This window comes from Anolis sagrei, chromosome X (genome assembly GCF_037176765.1).
Source record: "Anolis sagrei isolate rAnoSag1 chromosome X, rAnoSag1.mat, whole genome shotgun sequence".
Lineage (NCBI taxonomy): Eukaryota > Metazoa > Chordata > Lepidosauria > Squamata > Dactyloidae > Anolis > Anolis sagrei.
Window position 1 is genome coordinate 1,336,483 of NC_090034.1, and position 20,655 is coordinate 1,357,137.

Sequence of the window (20,655 nt, forward strand, 5' to 3'; positions counted from 1 at the left end):
TTGAGTTGCTCTCCTCTGGACACATTCCAGCTTGTCAATATCTCTCTTGAATTGTGGTGCCCAGAATTGGACACAATATTCCAGATGTGGTCTAACCAAAGCAGAATAGAGCATGGGGAGCATTACTTCCCTAGATCTAGACACTATGCTCCTATTGATGCCTGAGGCCAAAATCCCATTGGCTTTTTTTGCCGCCACATCACATTGTTGGCTCATGTTTACCTTCCTCCCTTTTTCACACGTACTGCTCTCGAGCCATTCTGTCCCCCATTCTGTATCTTTGATGGCTCTTTGTCAGGAGGGCTTTTCTTGCCCTGGTGAAGGGAGTTGGACTGGATGGCCTTGAGTATTTTCTGTTGGTCATGGAGGTTCTGTGAGGGAAGTTTAGCACAATTCTGTCGTTGGTGGAGTTCAGAACACTCTTTGATTGTAGGTGAACTATAAATCCCAGCAACTACCACTCCCAAATGTCAAGATTCTATTTTTCCCACACTCCACCAGTGTTCACATTTGGGCATATTGAGTATTCGTGTAGAGTTTGGTCCAGATCCATCATTGTTTGAGTCCACAGTGCTCTCTGGATTTAGGTGAACTACAACTCCAAAACTCAAGGTCAATGCCCACCAAACCCTTCCAGTATTTTCTGTTGGTCATGGGAGAACTGTGTACCAAGTTTGGTTCAATTCCATCATTGGTGGGGTTCAGAATGCTCTTTGATTGTAGGTGAACTACAAATCCCATCAACTACAACTCCCAAAGCTTAGAGAAGACAAATATGCTGGGGAAAGTGGAAGGTAAAAGGAAGAGGGGCCGACCAAAGGCAAGGTGAATGGATGGCATCCTTGAAGTGACTGGACTGACCTTGAAGGAGCTGGGGGTGGTGACGGCCGACAGGGAGCTCTGGCGTGGGAAGGTCCATGAGGTCATGAAGAGTCGGAGACGGACTGAATGAATGAACAACAAACACAACTCCGAAATGACAAAATCAATTTTTTGTGTGTGAAGGACATACATTGGGTTGTTAGGTGTCTTGTGTCCAAATTTGGTGTCAATTCCCCCAGTGGTTTTTGAGTTCTGTTGATACCACAAACGAACATGACATTTTTATTTATATAGATGATTACATTGTATTACATTATAATATTATAAATTATAATTTATATATATATTTATAAATACTATAAAAACTTTAGACACTGTCGACCATTTCCGCTCCCTTGGCAGCCACCTCTCCACAAAAGTCAACACTGACACTAAAATACAACACCGCCTGAGCTCTGCGAGTGCAGCATTTTCCCCAATAAAGCAGAGAGTGTTTGTGGATCGGGTCATCCGTTGGGAGACCAAGGGGCTTGTTGACAAAACTATTGTCCTTCCAACATGGCTAAACGCCTGCAAAACGTGGCCAGAGAAAAAGGAAAATATACATTACAGTCTGGTTGTCTTGGGTCCAAGGAGTTTTGCATCTGAGAAGCTTTTCCCTCTTTCTCAATGGCTGTGAATATTGGAATAATTACAACCCCAATTCCATGGCCTATATTTTGAAGGCACAAACTCAAAAAAAAAAATGCCAGAGAAATATGGTGCACAAAAGGGAACCGCTTCCCAGACTGCAAGTTTCTATTTTCTTTTGGGTTTTGCTGCTGTTTGTTTTTCTTCCTGGAAGATTGAAATGAGGCTCTTAAAACAAACTCCTGACAGACAAACAAACAAACAAACAAAGAGCACACCTGCAATTCATTCTTCCTGGAAATCAACCCAGATATTTTGCGACGGTCCGTTGCCACCACAGCCAAGCAAAGTAACCACGATTCCCAAAGTAAGGCAGGTGCCTTCTCCCCAGAACAGCTGTTGCTGTTTAAAGGAATCTTCCCTCCATTTTCAGCTTTCAAGCTCTCGAAAACACACCTGAACTGAAATTTGCATCCCTTGCACCACTTTTCTTGCAGCTGCAAGTACGCCTGGATCACCGGCATGACAATGCGCAGAAAGAGTCGCCGGTGGGGAAATGCCCTCGCCTTTGTTCTTTGGGTTGTTCCAGAATCATAGAATCCTAGAATCCTAGAATCAAAGAGTTGGAAGAGACCTCCTGGGCCATCATCCAGTCCAACCCCATTCTGCCAAGAAGCAGGAATATTGCATTCAAATCACTCCTGACAGATGGCCATCCAGCCTCTGTTTAAAAGCTTCCAAAGAAGGAGCCTCCACCACACTCTGGGGCAGGGAGTTCCACTGCTGAACGGCTCTCACAGTCAGGAAGTTCTTCCTAAGAATCTCCTCTCTTGTAGTTTGAAGCCATTGTTCCCTTGCGTCCTAGTCTCCAAGGAAGCAGAAAGGAAGCTTGCTCCCTCCTCCTCCCTGTGGCTTCCTCTCACATATTGATACATGGCCCTCATCATGTCTCATCTCAGCCTTCTCTTCTTCAGGCTAAACATGCCCAGCTCCTTAAGCTGCTCCTCATAGGGCTTGTTCTCCAGACCTTTGATCATTTTAGTCGCCCTCCTCTGGACACATTCCAGCTTAGAGTCAATATCTCCCTTCAATTGTGGTGCCCAGAATTGGACACAATATTCCAGATGTGGTCTAACCAGAGCAGAATAGAGGGGTAGCATGACTTCCCTAGATCTAGACACTATGCTCCTCTTGATGCAGGCCAAAATCCCATTGGCTTTTTTTGCTGCCACGTCACATTGTTGGCTCATGTTTACCTTCCTCCCCACGAGGACTCCAAGATCTTTTCCACACGTCCTGCTCTCGAGCCAGGCCTCATCGTCCCCCATTCTGTATCTTTGCATTTTGTTTTTTCTGCCAAAGTGGAGTCTCTTGCATTTGTCCCTGTTGAACTTCATTGTGTTAGTTTTGGCCCATCATCTCTCTAATCTGTCAAGATCGTTTTGAATTCTGCTCCTGTCCTCTGGAGTCTTGGCTCTCCCTCCCCATTTGGTGTCGTCTGCAAACTTGATGATCCTGCCTTCTAGCCCTTCATCTAAGAGTCATTAATAAAGATCCTGAGCCAGACCGGGCCCAGGACGGAACCCTGCTGTTGGCACTCCACTCGTCACTTCTTTCCAGGATGAAGAGGAAGCCTTGGGGAGAATCACCTTCCTGAAATCTTGGAGTCTTTTTTTTTATGGCCTCAAAAATTAGTTAATTTAGCCTCCCCACACTTTAAGGTGGTACCTAATTTTCCTACTTGACAGATGCAACTGTCTTTCAGGTTGCAAAGGTCGACAACAGGCTACACAATTGGTTGGAAACCCACTCCAACCCGGGCTGGCTTTGAACTCATGAGCTTTTGGTCAGAGTGATCTTATTGCAGCTGACACTTAGCCAGCTGCGCCACAAGCAACACTAAAATATTCACAGTTAAAATCCATCAGAAACACATTCTAAGGCAAAGTTAGATGCGTCCTATGACCCAGTAGTTTGTCCCAAGTGAGGCTGACCCACTGAATCAGTGGTTGAAATGCTAGCCATGCTTCATTCCACCGCAGCCCTGGATGACTGCTTGCTTGCTTACATCAGAGTGAAGGACAGCGACATTCGACATTCGCAGCCTGCATAATGCTAGCAGGCAAATGAAGGACAGGTTATTTAAAACCCAGCAGCCTGATCCTTTAAGCCGCAGCACTCACTTCACATCAAGAGTCTTCCACGCTTGTTCCAGGAGGAGCTCCAAATGCCTTCCTTCCTTGAGCACAGAACACAATGATTTCAGTGTACTGTTTTCACGTGGCACTTGCACCAATGTCAGGCCATACGAAGTGATTCACTGTAGGGGTCTGGATGGCCACTTGGAAGATCGCCCCTGCTTCCAAGAGAATCCACTCCTTTCCTTTCTTTCCCACATCTCACTGACGTTGCGCATGCCCCCCCCCCCCCCACTAACAAGGGATGGTGACTTATAGTTCTGCAAAGGACAAAGGACAGACTGCACAATAGGGGTTAAGTCTTGCTCAATTTGCCAAGGCCTTAACAACAATGAGGACCCCATGAAACTTTGGGAATAGCTAGACCTTGGGGTATCTGCCTCTCTGGGGAGCTGTAGTTCTCCAAGGACGGGGAGCAAAGCTTGTTTCCAGAGACACCAGGTCCATTTGGGCCACTCAAGAACTCCTGCCAGGACCTTTGTGCAACACCCTTGCGTTTTAGCCCTCCCCTATGGACGCTCTTTCCCCCCACATGGACAAACCTTATGAACTTTAGATGTATGAAATGTGTTTTCTGATTTCTTTGTGTGGCAGAAGCCTTTTCCCTTTTCTTCTGACCTTTGTTTCCCCTATATACATGAAGAAACTCCACCAAAGGGACTACAAAGCCCCAAACATTCCAGGATTTTTTTTATCCACAACTTCCTTTTGCATGAACAATAGCCTGGGCAGCTGGTGGCCCTTGGAGGAATGGCCCAGCCCTCAGCTTGCCCCTTTGGCAAAAATCTTAATCATATTTCCTCCTGAAGGACAAAAGATCCTCGAAAAACCTTTTGCTTTCGCTCTGATTAACTTAGCTATCTCCACCAAGAAACAATCACCCCAGTCTACACATGTTGATAGATCAGGCTGGCTTGAGATTTCCCCTTTGTCTCGCTGGCCACATGGCATTTCCTTTGTTCACTCCTTTCCCAGATTCCTTTGTGCTCCCTCATCCCGCCTCCATGTCTCCTGATTGGCTGTTGCCACCAGGTGGCAGAGGTCCCCCCATTGGTTCCTACGGACCACTAGAACTTCCTGACTGGTCCAGAGGCACTGGGGGCAGGGAACAACAGGGAAGCCGGGGCGGGGAGTTTGAACTCTGCAACTTTGAATTTGCTATAAATATGCCTCTGATCAATGTATTGGTATGCTTGTGGGTGAACTATCCCCGCATTTGCATCCGACTCAGCTGAATCGCTCATTAAACCTTGATGCCTCTTCTTCGCCTTGGCAAGAGTCTCATTTCAATTATTAATATTAATAAAATTGCTGGAATCAGGCTTCTCTGACGGCTCGCCAAGGTCATAGACCCTCTTTTGTGCGGTCCTAGGGGTCTCTCTTACTGGGGAGACCCTCCTAAAGTCCATATTGACTTCATCACCCTTTCCCATTTTCCTCCCCACAACAGACATAGAGCAATATCCCGAGAGCCTGTGGGAATTAGAATTGGACACCTCCATACTCTGTATTCAGCAAGAGGCTGTAAAGATGTTACTATATATATAGGGATGTCAGCAAACTTGCATTGGAATCAATACAAATGGAGTCGATGTGCAACAGGATCCTAGTGTTGTAGCTCAGCAAGCGGCAAAGGATTTTTCTGACATGTCAGGAGACAGGGGTTTTGATGGGTTTCCAAATGATGAGTCTGTCAGTGCTACGACAGAATTGTAGGCAGTTGAGGTCGATGCTATGCATCCCTATGATTGTTCAAGTGAAACCTAGTTTTCTTGGGAAATGGTCTTTGGTCATTGGGGAATTTTCCCGAGAAACCAGATTAGGTTTGAGAACAGAGGGAGTGAAAAACAGACCAATCCGTTTCCATAGCTATTGTGGTAATTGTCCTCGTCAGTCTGCAAGATTACCCAAAGGCCTGGTCCCATATCCATGTTTTTAATTTCCTTCTAAAGGATAGGAGGGATGAAGATGACCTAATTTCCCCAGGGAGTGAATTCCACACGTGGGGGGCCACCACTGAGAAGACCCTGTCCCTTGTCCCCACCAGTCTCATTTGTGACAAGGGTGGGGGACCGAGAGCAGGACCTCCCCAGAAGATCTGAAACTCCTAGGCGGGATGTAGAAGGAGATATGTTCAGACAGGTACGCTGTGCTTTCAGTGTGGTATGACAGGACTTCTTATCTTCTGATAGATATGTTGTTTGATCTTGGAATGGTGATTCCCGAACTCTGGTCTTCAAGGTGTTTTGGACTCCAGCTTCCAAAATGTGACCACGGGCTAAAGTAGCTGAGGCTTCCATTGCCAGCCTCTTCGCTCAATTGTAAAGAGAAATTGGTAGCTTGGGGACCTGGTGCTGCCTGGGTTATTAGAGAAAGGCATTGTGTGGCAAAGGTGTTATTTATCAGTTATCAGTTAGTGAAGATACTGCGAATCCCATCGTGCATGGTCCATCCTCCTCCAAACAGCACCAGGATGGAGAGTGGGTCACGGGGGGCTCTGTGTGCCAAGTTTGGTCTTGATCAGTCACTGAGTGAGGGTTGCAGTGGTCTCTGAAAGTGAGTTAAGGTACTGCAAATCCCTTCATCCATAGTCTGTTCTCCCCCAAACCTCACCAGAATGTTGAGTTGGCCATGGGGGCTCTGTGTGCCAAGTTTGGTCTTGATCAGTCATTGGGTGAGGATCGCAGTGGTCTCTGGAAGTGAGTTAAGGTACTGCACATCCCTTCATCCATAGTCTGTTCTCCCTCAAACCTCACCAGAATGTTGAGTTGGCCATGGGGGCTCTGTGTGCCAAGTTTGGTCTTGATCAGTCATTGGATGAGGGTCGCAGTGGTCTCTGGAAGTGAGTTAAGGTACTGCAAATCCCTTCATCCATAGTCTGTTTTCCCCCAAACCTCACCAGAATGTTGAGTTGGCCATGGGGGCTCTGTGTGTCAAGTTTGGTCTTGATCAGTCATTGGATGAGGGTCACACTGGTCTCTGAAAGTGAGTTAAGGTACTGCAAACCCCTTCATCCATAGTCTGTTCTCCCCCAAACCTCACCAGAATGTTGAGTTGGCCATGGGGGCTCTGTGTGCCAAGTTTGGTCTTGATCAGTCATTGGGTGAGGATCGCAGTGGTCTCTGGAAGTGAGTTAAGGTACTGCACATCCCTTCATCCATAGTCTGTTCTCCCTCAAACCTCACCAGAATGTTGAGTTGGCCATGGGGGCTCTGTGTGCCAAGTTTGGTCTTGATCAGTCATTGGATGAGGGTCGCAGTGGTCTCTGGAAGTGAGTTAAGGTACTGCAAATCCCTTCATCCATAGTCTGTTTTCCCCCAAACCTCACCAGAATGTTGAGTTGGCCATGGGGGCTCTGTGTGTCAAGTTTGGTCTTGATCAGTCATTGGATGAGGGTCACACTGGTCTCTGAAAGTGAGTTAAGGTACTGCAAATCCCTTCATCCATAGTCTGTTCTCCCCCAAACCTCACCAGAATGTTGAGTTGGCCATGGGGGCTCTGTGTGCCAAGTTTGGTCTTGATCAGTCATTGGGTGAGGATCGCAGTGGTCTCTGGAAGTGAGTTAAGGTACTGCACATCCCTTCATCCATAGTCTGTTCTCCCTCAAACCTCACCAGAATGTTGAGTTGGCCATGGGGGCTCTGTGTGCCAAGTTTGGTCTTGATCAGTCATTGGATGAGGGTCGCAGTGGTCTCTGGAAGTGAGTTAAGGTACTGCAAATCCCTTCATCCATAGTCTGTTTTCCCCCAAACCTCACCAGAATGTTGAGTTGGCCATGGGGGCTCTGTGTGTCAAGTTTGGTCTTGATCAGTCATTGGATGAGGGTCACACTGGTCTCTGAAAGTGAGTTAAGGTACTGCAAACCCCTTCATCCATAGTCTGTTCTCCCCCAAACCTCACCAGAATGTTGAGTTGGCCATGGTGGCTCTGTGTTCCAAGTTTGGTCTTGATCAGTCATTGGGTGAAGGTCACAGTGGTCTCTGAAAGTGAGTTAAGGTACTGCAAATCCCTTCATCCATAGTCTGTTCTCCCCCAAACCTCACCAGAATGTTGAGTTGGCCATGGGGGCTCTGTGTGCCAAGTTTGGTCTTGATCAGTCATTGGGTGAGGGTCGCAGTGGTCTCTGAAGTGAGTTAAGGTACTGCAAATCCCTTCATCCATAGTCTGTTCTCCCCAAACCTCACCAGAATGTTGAGTTGGCCATGGGGGCTCTGTGTGCCAAGTTTGGTCTTGATCAGTCATTGGGTGAGGGTCGCAGTGGTCTCTGGAAGTGAGTTAAGGTACTGCAAATTCCTTCATCCATAGTCTGTCCTCCCCCAAACCTCACCAGAACGTTGAGTTGGCCATGGGGGCTCTCTGTGCCAAGTTTGGTCTTGATCAGTCATTGGGTGAGGGTCGCAGTGGTATCTGAAAGTGAGTTAAGGTACTGCAAATCCCTTCATCCATAGTCTGTTCTCCCCAAACCTCACCAGAATGTTGAGTTGGCCATGGGGGCTCTATGTGCCAAGTTTGGTCTTTATTGGTATTCGGATGAGTGTCCATCTTTCATTCCCCATGTTTGAATTTTAGAATTTTTTCCACATTCTCTCCTTTTCTAAATGAGCCGTGGAGAGGGGAAACTGTCCCTACCAGCAACTCCAGTAGGGAGCAATCAGAATTAGCAAAGATTTGAATAATGTGACCTGCCATTATATACACTACCATTTAAATATATTGCATATGGAATAGACATCTAAGCCGCGGAGAGCCAGGAGCCTGGGAATCTTAATCGCGCTGTGATGATCTGAAAGGCAATGGCTTGAATCTTTCACAGTGTAATTCATTAGCCTGGGAGCGAAAGAGAAGAGGCCACGCACAGAGGTTTGTGTAAAGGGGGGAATCTATCCCCATTTGGGCACCCACACCCCACTGGAAGAGGCCTTGGGGGCCCGTGGAGTGTCCAGCGGTGATCCCTAATGGGTTCACCACTGGGACTGCCATTGACAGAGCCTTGATGATAGGATAATTTGCTGGAATTGGCACCATCGCTTGCTGTGAGGAGGATACTTAAGGGTTGGAATGCAAACAGAGAAAGGGCCATCAGTGGGGGTGGGCACAGAGGGGGTGCCAGCTATGGATCCTCAGAATGATTCCACGAGGAAAAGATCACAGTGGGTGGGGAGAGACAAGGGTATGAATAATTAAGAGCTCTGGACATCTTCCATTAGTCACTCGCCATTAGTGGCTTACAAACATAGTTAAAGGAAGATTGTTGACAGATACAGAAGACATTAGAAAGTATTGTCGAAGGCTTTGATAGAATCATAGGATCATAGAGTCAAAGAGTTGGAAGAGACCTCCTGGGCCATCCAGTCCAACCCCATTCTGCCAAGAAGCAGGAATATTGCATTCAAATCACCCCTGACAGATGGCCATCCAGCCTCTGCTTAATAATAATAATAATAATAATAATAATAATAATAATAATAGAATCCTAGAGTTGGAAGAGACCTCCTGGGCCATCCAGTCCAGCCCCATTCTGCCAAGAAGCAGGAATATTGCATTCAAATCACCCCTGACAGATGGCCATCCAGCATCTGCTTAAAAGCTTCCAAAGAAGGAGCCTCCACCACACTCCAGGGCAGAGAGTTCCACTGCTGAACGGCTCTCACAGTCAGGAAGTTCTTCCTCATCTTCAGATGGAATCTCCTCTCTTGTAGTTTCCATGGCTGGACTCACTTTGTTGTTGTAGGTCTTTCAGGCTATATGGCCATGTTCTAGAAGCATTCTCTCCTGACGTTTCACCTGCATCTATGGCAAGCATCCTCAGAGGTTGTGAGAGGACCTCATATCCTCTGAGGATGCTTGGCATAGATGCAGGCGAAATGTCAGGAGAGAATGCTTCTAGAACATGGACATATAGCCCAAAAGACCTACAACAACCTAGAATCATAGAATCATAGAATCAAAGAGTTGGAAGAGACCTCCTGGGCCATCATCCAGTCCAACCCCATTCTGCCAAGAAGCAGGAATATTGCATTCAAATCACCCCTGACAGATGGCCACCCAGCCTCTGCTTAATAATAATAATAATAATAATAATAATAATAATAATAATAGAATCCTAGAGTTGGAAGAGACCTCCTGGGCCATCCAGTCCAACCCCATTCTGCCAAGAAGCAGGAATATTGCATTCAAATCACCCCTGACAGATGGCCACCCAGCCTCTGCTTAATAATAATAATAATAATAATAATAATAATAATAATAATAGAATCCTAGAGTTGGAAGAGACCTCCTGGGCCATCCAGTCCAACCCCATTCTGCCAAGAAGCAGGAATATTGCATTCAAATCACCCCTGACAGATGGCCACCCAGCCTCTGCTTAATAATAATAATAATAATAATAATAATAATAATAATAATAATGATAGAGTGGGAAGAGACCTCCTGGGCCATCATCCAGTCCAACCCCATTCTGCCAAGAAGCAGGAATATTGCATTCAAATCACCCCTGACAGATGGCCACCCAGCCTCTGCTTAATAATAATAATAATAATAATAATAATAATAATAATAATAATAGAATCCTAGAGTTGGAAGAGACCTCCTGGGCCATCCAGTCCAACCCCATTCTGCCAAGAAGCAGGAATATTGCATTCAAATCACCCCTGACAGATGGCCATCCAGCCTCTGCTTAATAATAATAATAATAATAATAATAATAATAATAATAATAGAATCCTAGAGTTGGAAGAGACCTCCTGGGCCATCCAGTCCAGCCCCATTCTGCCAAGAAGCAGGAATATTGCATTCAAATCACCCCTGACAGATGGCCATCCAGCATCTGCTTAAAAGCTTCCAAAGAAGGAGCCTCCACCACACTCCAGGGCAGAGAGTTCCACTGCTGAACGGCTCTCACAGTCAGGAAGTTCTTCCTCATCTTCAGATGGAATCTCCTCTCTTGTAGTTTCCATGGCTGGACTCACTTTGTTGTTGTAGGTCTTTCAGGCTATATGGCCATGTTCTAGAAGCATTCTCTCCTGACGTTTCACCTGCATCTATGGCAAGCATCCTCAGAGGTTGTGAGAGGACCTCATATCCTCTGAGGATGCTTGGCATAGATGCAGGCGAAATGTCAGGAGAGAATGCTTCTAGAACATGGACATATAGCCCAAAAGACCTACAACAACCTAGAATCATAGAATCATAGAATCAAAGAGTTGGAAGAGACCTCCTGGGCCATCCAGTCCAGCCCCATTCTGCCAAGAAGCAGGAATATTGCATTCAAATCTCCCCTGACAGATGGCCATCCAGCATCTGCTTAAAAGCTTCCAAAGAAGGAGCCTCCACCACACTCCAGGGCAGAGAGTTCCACTGCTGAACGGCTCTCACAGTCAGGAAGTTCTTCCTCATGTTCAGATGGAATCTCCTCTCTTGTAGTTTCCATGGCTGGACTCACTTTGTTGTGAGTCTTTCAGGCTCTATGGTCATGTTCTAGAAGCATTCCCTCCTGACGTTTCACCTGCATCTATGGCAAGCATCCTCAGAGGTTGTGAGAGGACCTCATATCCTCTGAGGATGCTTGCTATAGATGCAGGCAAAACGTCAGGAGAGAATGCTTCTAGAACATGGACATATAGCCCGAAAGACCTACAACAACCCATCAGGAAGTACAATATCCAAAGAACACAACATTAGGCTAGTGCTTGGTCTGTGCCTTCCTGCATAGCAGAGGAAAAAGAAAGAAAGAAAAAAAGAAAGAAAGAGGGAGAGAGGGAGGGAAGGAGGGAAAGAAAGAAGGAAGCATGGAAGCAAAGAGTGAAGGAAGGAAGGAAAAAGTTAGAGAAGGAAGAAAGGAGAGAAAAAAGAAAAGAAAATGGGAAGCAAGGAAATATGTAGTGTAGGAAGGAAGGAGAGAAGGAAAGAAAATAAAAGAAGGAAGGAAAGAAGGAGGGAAAGAGGGAAGGAAGGGAAGAAGGAAAGAGAAGGAAGGATAGAAGCAGAAAGCAAAGGAAGGAAAGACACAGAGAAGGAGGAAAGGAGATCAAGAAGAAGGAAAAGAAAAAGAGGGGAGGAAAGGAAAGAGGAAGAGAAGGAAAGAAGGAAGGAGAGAAGGAAAGAAAATAAGGGAAGGAAGGAAAGAGGGAGGGAAGAAGGAAAGAGAGAAGGAAGGGTGGAAGCAAAAAGCAAAGGAAGAAAGGAAGGAAAGAGCTAGAGAAGGAAGAAAGGAGGTCAAGAAGAAGGAAAAGAAAAAGGGGGAAGGAAGGAAAGAGGTAGAGAAGGAAGGAAGGAGAGAAGGAAAGAAAAAAGAGAAGGAAGGAAAGAGGTAGAGAAGGAAGAAAGGAGAGAAAGGAAAAGGAAAAGAAAAAGAAAAAGGGAAGGAAGGAAGGAAGGAGGGAGTGAAGGAAGGAGGGAAAGAAGGAGAGAAAGAGAGAGGGAAGGAAAGAAGGAAAGAGAAGGAAGGAAGGAAGCAAAAAAGTAAAGGAAGGGAAGAGGTAGAGAAGGAAGAAAGGAGAGAAAGAGGGGGGTAGGAAAGAGAGAAGGAAGAAAAGAGAAGGAAGGATGGAAACAAAAAGCAAAGGAAGAAAAGAGGAAGGGAAGGAAGAAAGGAGAGAAAGAAGAAGGAAAAGAAAAAGGAGTGAGGAAGGAAAGAGGTAGAGAAAGAAGGAAGGAAAAAGGAAAGAAGAAAAAGGAAGGAAGGAAGGAAGAACAGAGAAGGAAAAATAGAAGCAAAAAGCAAAGGAAGGAAAGAGGCAGAAAATGAAGAAAGGAGATCAAGAAGAAAGAAAAGAAAAAGGGGGGAAGGAAGCAAAGAGGTACAGAAGGAAGGAGGTTGGCCACAGCAACGCGTGGCGGGTACACCTAGTAATAATAATGCTAATCTTTACTTTGGAGTGGCTACAAAGAAGTTGTCCACCAGGTTTGTGGAATAATCTATTATCAGATAAAGGAGAGGTGTTTTGGGTTTCCTCTCTCTCTCCCTCCTCGCTCTCTCCCTCTCTTTTCTCCTCTTTCTCAAGGGCCTGGTTTTGGGTGGAAACTAGCATTGCTTACTAAAGAGATCGGGGAGAGCTGTGTAGTTCAAACAAATATGTTATCAGAAGCTGAACAGAAGGCTAAAGGGAGCAATCTTCATGCGAAGGATTTCAAACTGAAACGCATCCATTCGTAATGCTGTGTCAAAATATAGATAAAATGGGGAAATGGGAGGGGGAGAAATCCAGCATGACCCACCAAGGAGGAATCGTGGAGAGTGGAAGAGTTCACCTGTGTGCACATACGCACAGCATTGATCAAATGTATCCAAACAAGGATAGGACTAAGGTCTTGGCCACGTGTTCTTTGGCTGCATTGATTCCTTCACATCCAGAAACATTTCCCATTCATTGCATTTCTATACATATGGGCTCAGCACAGCAGGCTAAACTGCTTTGCTGCAGAAGATATCCTGCTGATGGAAAGGTTAGCAGTTTGAGCCCGGGGTGAGCACCCACCTTTAGCCCCAGCTCACCTGCCCACCTAGCAGCTCGAACGCAGAAATGAGAGTAGATAAAATAGGTATTGTTTTTAGCAGGGAGGTAATCAAGGTGCCCTTAAGGACATTGATCGATCGGAGATCATAGATCATAGAATCTTGGAGTTGGAAGAGACCTCCTGGGCCATCCTCCAGTCCACCCCCATTCTGCCAAGAAGCAGGAATATTGCATTCAAATCAACCCTGGCAGATGGCCATCCAGCCACTGCTTAAAAGCTTCCAAAGAAGGAGCCTCCACCACACTCCATGGCAGAGAGTTCCACTGCTGAACAGTAGGCCTGGGTAACAACGGAAAAATTTGTTTCTAAAATCGATTCGTTTTTGGGTTTTTTTGCATTTCGATATTTAAAAGAATTCCGAAATTTTCCTTAAAAAAAGTTCGATATTTACGAAATTTCGTAAATGGTAAAAAAATTTACAAAACAATAACGAAACAATAACGAATCGATTCGTTAATGGCGGCCGCGATCGCGCAATACGCTAAAAAAACTTCTGAAGCTTCCCTCTCCCTCTGTTGTTGACTGTTGGTGTGATATTATAATTTTTTTTCACTAATTAAACAAAAAACAACTATAAAACTTGCCCCAGACATGCAGAAATAATAACGAAACGACCTCAAACCGATAACGAAATGAATACATAACGAATGAATACATAAAGAAATAATGAATACATAACGAAATACGAAGCATTTACGAAACGAATTGAAAAATTCGTTTAGTTTTTAAGTTGCTCCAGAATGGTTCGTTATCGCTTCGTTAACAAAAAAATAACGAATTTTTAACAAATTACGAATTAACGAAACGAAACCGCCCAGCCCTACTGAACAGCTCTCACAGTCAGGAAGTTCTTCCTCATGTTCAGGTGGAATCTCCTCTCTTGTAGTTTGAAGCCATTATTCCCTTGCATCCTAGTCTCTCTCCAGGAAAGCAGAAAGGAAGCTTGCTCCCTCCTCCCTGTGGCTTCCTCTCACAAATCTATCCATTGCTATCATAGCTTCCATGGCTATCTCACATATTTATCCATGGCTATCATGGCTTCAAGGAGCTTGAAGGAGCTGGGGGTGGTGATGACCTACAGGGAGCTCTGCCATGGGCTGGTCCATGAGGTCACGAAGAGTCGGAGTTGACTGAACGAATGAACAATAACAACATCATATCTCATCTCAGCCTTCTCTTCTTCAGGCTAAACATGCCCAGCTCCTTAAGCCGCTCCTCATAGGGCTTGTTCTCCAGACCCTTGATCGTTTTAGTCGCTCTCCTCTGGACACATTCCAGCTTAGAGTCAATATCTCTCTTCAATTGCAGTGCCCAGAATGGGACACAATATTCCAGGTGTGGTCTCATCAAGGCGGAATAGAGCATGGGGAGCAGGACTTCCCTAGATCTAGACACTAGGCTCCTCTTGATGCAGGACAAAATCCCATTGGCTTTTTTTGCCGCCACATCACATTCCTGGCTCATGTTCCCCTTCCTCCCCACGAGGACTCCAAGATCTTTTTTACACGTACTGCTCTCGAGCCAGACCTCATCGTCCCCCATTCTGTATCTTTGCATTTCGTTCTTTCTGCCAAAGTGGAGTATCTTGCATTTGTCCCTGTTGAACTTCATTGTGTTAGTTTTGGCCAATCATCTCTCTAGTCTGTCAAGATCGTTTTGAGTCCTGCTCCTGTCCTCTGGAGTCTGGGCTCTCCCTCCCCATTTGGTGTTGTCTGCAAACTTCTAGCCCTTCATCTAAGTCATGAATGGAGATCCTGAGCAGGACTGGGCCCAGGATAGAACCCTGCTTGTGGCACTCCACTCGTCACTTCCTTCCAGGATGAAGTGGAGGAAGCCTTGGGGAGAATCACCCTCTGGGTTCGTCCATGTAACCAATTCCAGATCCACCTCACCGTAGTTTTGCCTTGCCCACCTTGGACTAGTTTCCTTGCCAGAAGGTCATGGGGGACCTTGTCAAAGAAGGCCTTTCTGAAATCCAGACATGCTCCATCCATGGCGTATCTGCATTTCAGTAAGGCCTTTGACAAGGTCCCCCATGAGAAAGGAGATGAACAAAGAGGGAGAGAGAGAAACAAACAACCTCATTCCTCTGTTCCTCTCACTTTCTGCTCAGCCATTCCCTTCATCCTTCTTCTCTTCTCCCTCCGTAGCCATTTAACAGTGACAATGAAGTCCAGCCTATGTATTTGATAGATGGGGGAAAGGACTATTTAATGACTAGAACATTAGTTGTAGAAAGTAGGCTTGGGCGGTTTCGTTCGTTAATTTTGTAATTCGTTATTAATTCGTATTTAAATTAGCTTACGATCCAATATTGAGCCATGCAGAAATAGTGTGAGGAGTAATTAAGATTCGAAACAATTTTTCCAATTTATTTTGTAATTATTTCAAAATTATTTTGTAATTATTTTGTAATTATTTCGTAATTATTTTCGCATGCCTCGTGCAAGTTTTATAGTTGTTGTTTGTTTTATCCCACCAACAGTCAACAACAGAGGGAGAGGGAAGCTTCAGAAGTTCCCCCTCTCCCATTTGGAGGGTTTTTTAGCATATTGCGCAATCTCGTCCGCCATTAACGAATCGATTCGTAATTTTACAAAATTTCGTAAATTTTGAAATTTTTTAAAGGAAAATTTTGGAATTATTAAAAAAAAACGAAATGCAAGGGCCCCCTGAAAACAAAAACAAATTTAGAACCAAATTTTTCCATGGTTACCCAAGCCTAGTAGAAAGACGTGAGGGAGGACCTGAATCAGATCTGAGAATATCACTTTATAGGTAAGGAAGCCTTGGATCTGCCAAGATTACCAAGGAGCCTGCCTCAAACTCCAATGTCTCATGTAGAGGTATGTGCTATTTCTCCAGTCCCAACAATCTGATCAATGGCTGGTTTCACTTATTATCTTCTTGCAAACAGCCTCGCGACCAACTGCTGTTTTATGGCCCAGATGGAACTTGCGTTATAGAAATGGAGGCACGTTTGTGACCATCCAAGGAGCAAAGCTATCATGAGCTGGGGTTCAGAAACACACAAACACCCACTCTAACCCAACACAACGTCAATTAGGATATTTCCGTTTGTATTTAGACTTGCCTGCTGTGTATAAAGCTGATTAGTATTGCTAAAGCTTGTAAAACTACTGAGAGTTAATGGGCAGCATCTGAAATGAAATCCTACCGTTTTCTGTCAACAAGAAGTGAGTAAGGGGAAAATCAACATTCTTCTTCATCCAGAGCCTTAGCAACGTTGATGGTTATCTAAAGCCTGTTGTTATTAGGCCTGGGTAACAACGGAAAAATTTGTTTCTAAAATCGATTCGTTTTTTGGGGGGGGGGGGGGGGTTGCGTTTCGTTATTTAAAATAATTACAAAATTTTCCTTTTAAAAAGTTCGATATTTACGAAATTTCGTAAATGTGAAAAAAATTACAAAACATTAACGAATCGATTTCCGAAACAATAACGAATCGATTGTTAATGGCGGACGCGACCGTGAAATACGCTAAAAAACCTCCAAAAACTTCTGAGGCTTCCCTCTCCCTCTGTTGTTGACTGTTGGTGTGATATTATAATTTTTTTTCACTAATTAAACAAAAAACTTGCCCCAGACATGCGGAAATAATAACAAAACAACCTCAGAACAATAACGAAACGAATAAAATAACAAAATACGAAGCATTTACAAAACGTGTTTAAAAATTCGTTTTTTAAAAAAATTGCTCCAGAATGGTTCGTTATCGTTTTGTAATTTAAAAAATTAACGAATTATTAACGAATTACGAATTAACGAAACGAAACCGCCCAGCCCTAGTTGTTATATTTGTTAAAATTCACTCTTCAAGGGAGTCTCCATGGGGACATAGGGTGGGATACAATACAGGCAGTCTCTGAGTTACAAACACCCAATTAACAAATGACTCAAAGTTAAGAACAGGGGTGAGACATCAGGAAGTGAGATAAATCTACCCCAGGAAAAGGAAATTCACTCATGGAAGAGTTATTCTCACAGGGAAAAGGGGTCTCCAATCCTTGTTTCCACAACAAGCCACAGAAGTGAGGAGAACTCTTCTGAATACTAGAGGTTTACAACATGCTTTTTCTAAGTAACTTTTCTGTTACAGCTGCTATAAGTTAATTTGGTGTGTTATCAGTTTCTGCATATAACAAGGCACTAAGTTTGCAAGCTTTGAGCTTTGCATTTTGGTTTAGCTTGATGCCTCGTTTTGAGCTGAAGAAACCTTTGGCTGGGAGTGGTTATGCAGCATCCTGAAGCTGAATCCCTTTGGAGTGGCATAGAAACTCCTTGTTTATGGCAAGACAAGCACATTCTACTGATAACTAAGTAGAGAGACTATTATTTTGCTCTATGTTTACAGATTATCGTGTAAAGAAGAAGACTCAATGGATATATCATTTGTTGAATACTGGTGAGAACAATTATTCTGTTTTGTTTTGTGTTTTTGATCTACAGTGAATAGAACTATATTTTTGTTTCTACTTAAAGCAACAGACTCATGTATAGTTTTTGAGTTTTTATCACACTGAGAGTAAAAGGGCTACTAACACTACCCTGACAGTACAGACAGCAAAACAAACATGGCAGGGGTATTATCCCTGCCCTTCTCTATCTATCATAGAATCCTAGAGTTGGAAGAGACCTCCTGGACCATCATCCAGTCCAACCCCATTCTGCCAAGAAGCAGAAATGTTGCATTCAAATCACCCCTGACAGATGGCCATCAGCCTCTGTTTCAAAGCCGCCAAAGAAGGAGCCTCCACCACACTCCAGGGCAGAGAGTTCCACTGCTGAACGGCTCTCACAATCAGGTTCTTCCTTGTGTTCAGATGGATTCTCCTCTATTGTAGTTTGAACCCATTGCTCCACGTCCTAGTCTCCAAGGAAGCAGAAAGGAAGCTTGCTCCCTCCTCCCTGTGGCTTCCCCTCACTTATTTATACATGGCTCTCATCATATCTCCTCTCAGCTTTCTCTTCTTCAGGCTAAACATGCCCAGCTCCTTAAGCCGCTCCTCATAGGGCTTGTTCTCCAGACCCTTGTTCTCCAGACCCAATCTATCTATTAGGCTTGGGTGATTAAAAAAAAGGTTCAAAACTCGTTTCGGATGTAAGGGGCACTGGTGATTCAATTTTGAAATTATTTCCGAAATTTTCTTGAAAAAAAGATCGGAAATATCAGGAAATCCAAATCGCTTCATTTGCTTCGTTAATTGAAGGTGCCCCTCCCTCCCTCCGGAACCATTAAAATCTCGCAGTTTCCCTTCCTTCCCTTGCGGTAAGCTGTGATGCAGAGGGGCGGGGTGGGTGTGGGTAAGCATAACCCTTCTTGAAGGCCACGCCCCCAGTGGCCTTCAGGAAGAGCAGTGCTTAGCCACGCCCGCCTCGTCCATCTGCGTCGCAGCTCGCCACCAGGGAAGGAAGGGAAACTGCGAGATTTTAAAACGAACCTCGCAGTTTCCCTTTCTTGAGTGGCAACCAACCACGATGGATTGCAGCGGGATGAGGTGGGCAGGCATGGCTAAGCACAGATCTTCCTGAAGGCCATGCCCCCAGCAACCTCCAGCGACCTCCACGGAGAGCTGTGCTTAGCTGCGTCCACCTCATCCCTCTGCATGGCAGCTCACCAGGGAAGGGAAGCTGCGAGATTTTAAAAGTGTTAGTTTTAAAATCTCACAGCCTCCCTTCCCTGGCTAGCCGTCATGCAGAGGGACGAGGTGGACGCAGCTAAGCACAGCTCTCCTTGGAGGTCACTCGGGGCAAGGTCTCCAAGGAGAGCTGTGCTTAGCCGCACCCACCTCATCCCTCTGCAATCCATTGCTGTTCGCCGCCACCCAGGTAAGGGAAACTGTGAGATTTTAAAACTAACCTCGCAGTTTCCCTTCCTTGGGTGGCAACGAACGGCGATGGATTGCAGGGGGACGAGGTGGGCGTGGGTAAGCACAGCTCTTCCTGAAGGCCATTGGGGCGTGGCCTTCAGGAAGAGCAGTGCCTACCCACGCCCACCTCATTCCTCTTTGCATTGGTGGCTTTGCACAACTGGTGATGCAAAGAGGGACGAGGTGGGCGTGGCTAAGAATTATTTATTTATTTATTTACTTTATTTCTATACCGCTTTTCTCAGCCCTTAGGCGACTCAAAGCGGTTTACATAGTACAAATTATCACAAGACAGTATCCCCCAGTGGCCTTCAGGAAGAGCTGTTCTTAGCCACGCCCACCTCGTCCCTCTTTGCATCGCCGGGCGTGCAAAGCCACATCCAAAAATAATTCTGAACAATGGGGAAATTGTTTCAGTTCGGAATTGCTCCTCCCACTATTCCTGCATGGCTCGAAGTTGGATCAAAAGGTAATTTAATCCAAATTAATTACGATTTTAGAAACTAACGAACGAACCTACCCAAGCCTACTATCTATCTAGACAGGGGGAGTGTGTCCCTGTTAGTTCTGCTGGACCTCTCAGCGGCCTTCGATACCGTCGACCATGGTATCCTTCTGGGACGCCTCGCAGGGATGGGTCTTGGAGGAACTGTTCTGCAGTGGCTCCAGTCCTTCCTAGAGGGTCGATCCCAGAAGGTGTTATTGGGAGATACCTGCTCAATTCCACAACCTTTGTCTTGTGGAGTTCCTCAGGGCTCTATACTATCTCCCATGTTGTTTAACATCTACATGAAGCCGCTGGGAGAGATCATCCAGAGTTTCGGGGTATGATGTCACCTGTACGCAGACGACGTCCAACTGTCACTCCTTCCCACCTGCTACTAAGGAGGCTGTTGAGGTCCTGAACTGGTGCTTGGCCGCTGTGACAGTCTGGATGAGGGCGAACAAATTGAAATTGAATCCAGACAAGACAGAGGTACTTCTGGTCAGTCGCAAGGCCGAACAGGGCACAGGGTTACAGCCTGTGTTAGACGGGGTCGCACTCCCCCTGAAGGCGCAGGTTCGCAGCTTGGGTGTGACCCTGGACTCATCGCTGAGCCTGGAGCCCCAGGTTTCAGTGGTGACCAGGGGAGCATTCGCACAGTTAAAACTTGTGCGCCAACTGCGCCCATACCTTGGGAAGTCTGACTTGGCCACGGTAGTCCACGCTCTAGTCACATCCCGTATAGACTACTGCAATGCTCTCTACGTGGGGTTGCCTCTGAAGACTGCTCGGAAGCTTCAAATGGTCCAAGGATCGGCAGCCAGGATGCTAACAGGAGCGGCACTCAGGGAGCATACAACTCTTCTGTTGCACCAGCTCCACTGGCTGCCAATTTGCTTCCGAGCACAATTCAAAGTGCTGGCTTTGGTCTTTATAGCCCTAAACGGTTCTGGCCCGACTTACCTGTACGAATGCATCTCCTCCTATGAATCAGTTAGGACATTAAGATTGTCTGGGGAGGTCCTGCTCTCGATCCCGCCGGCCTCACAGACGTGCCTGGCGGGGACGAGAGACAGGGCCTTCTCAGTGGTGGCCCCTCCCTTCCTACAGAGAT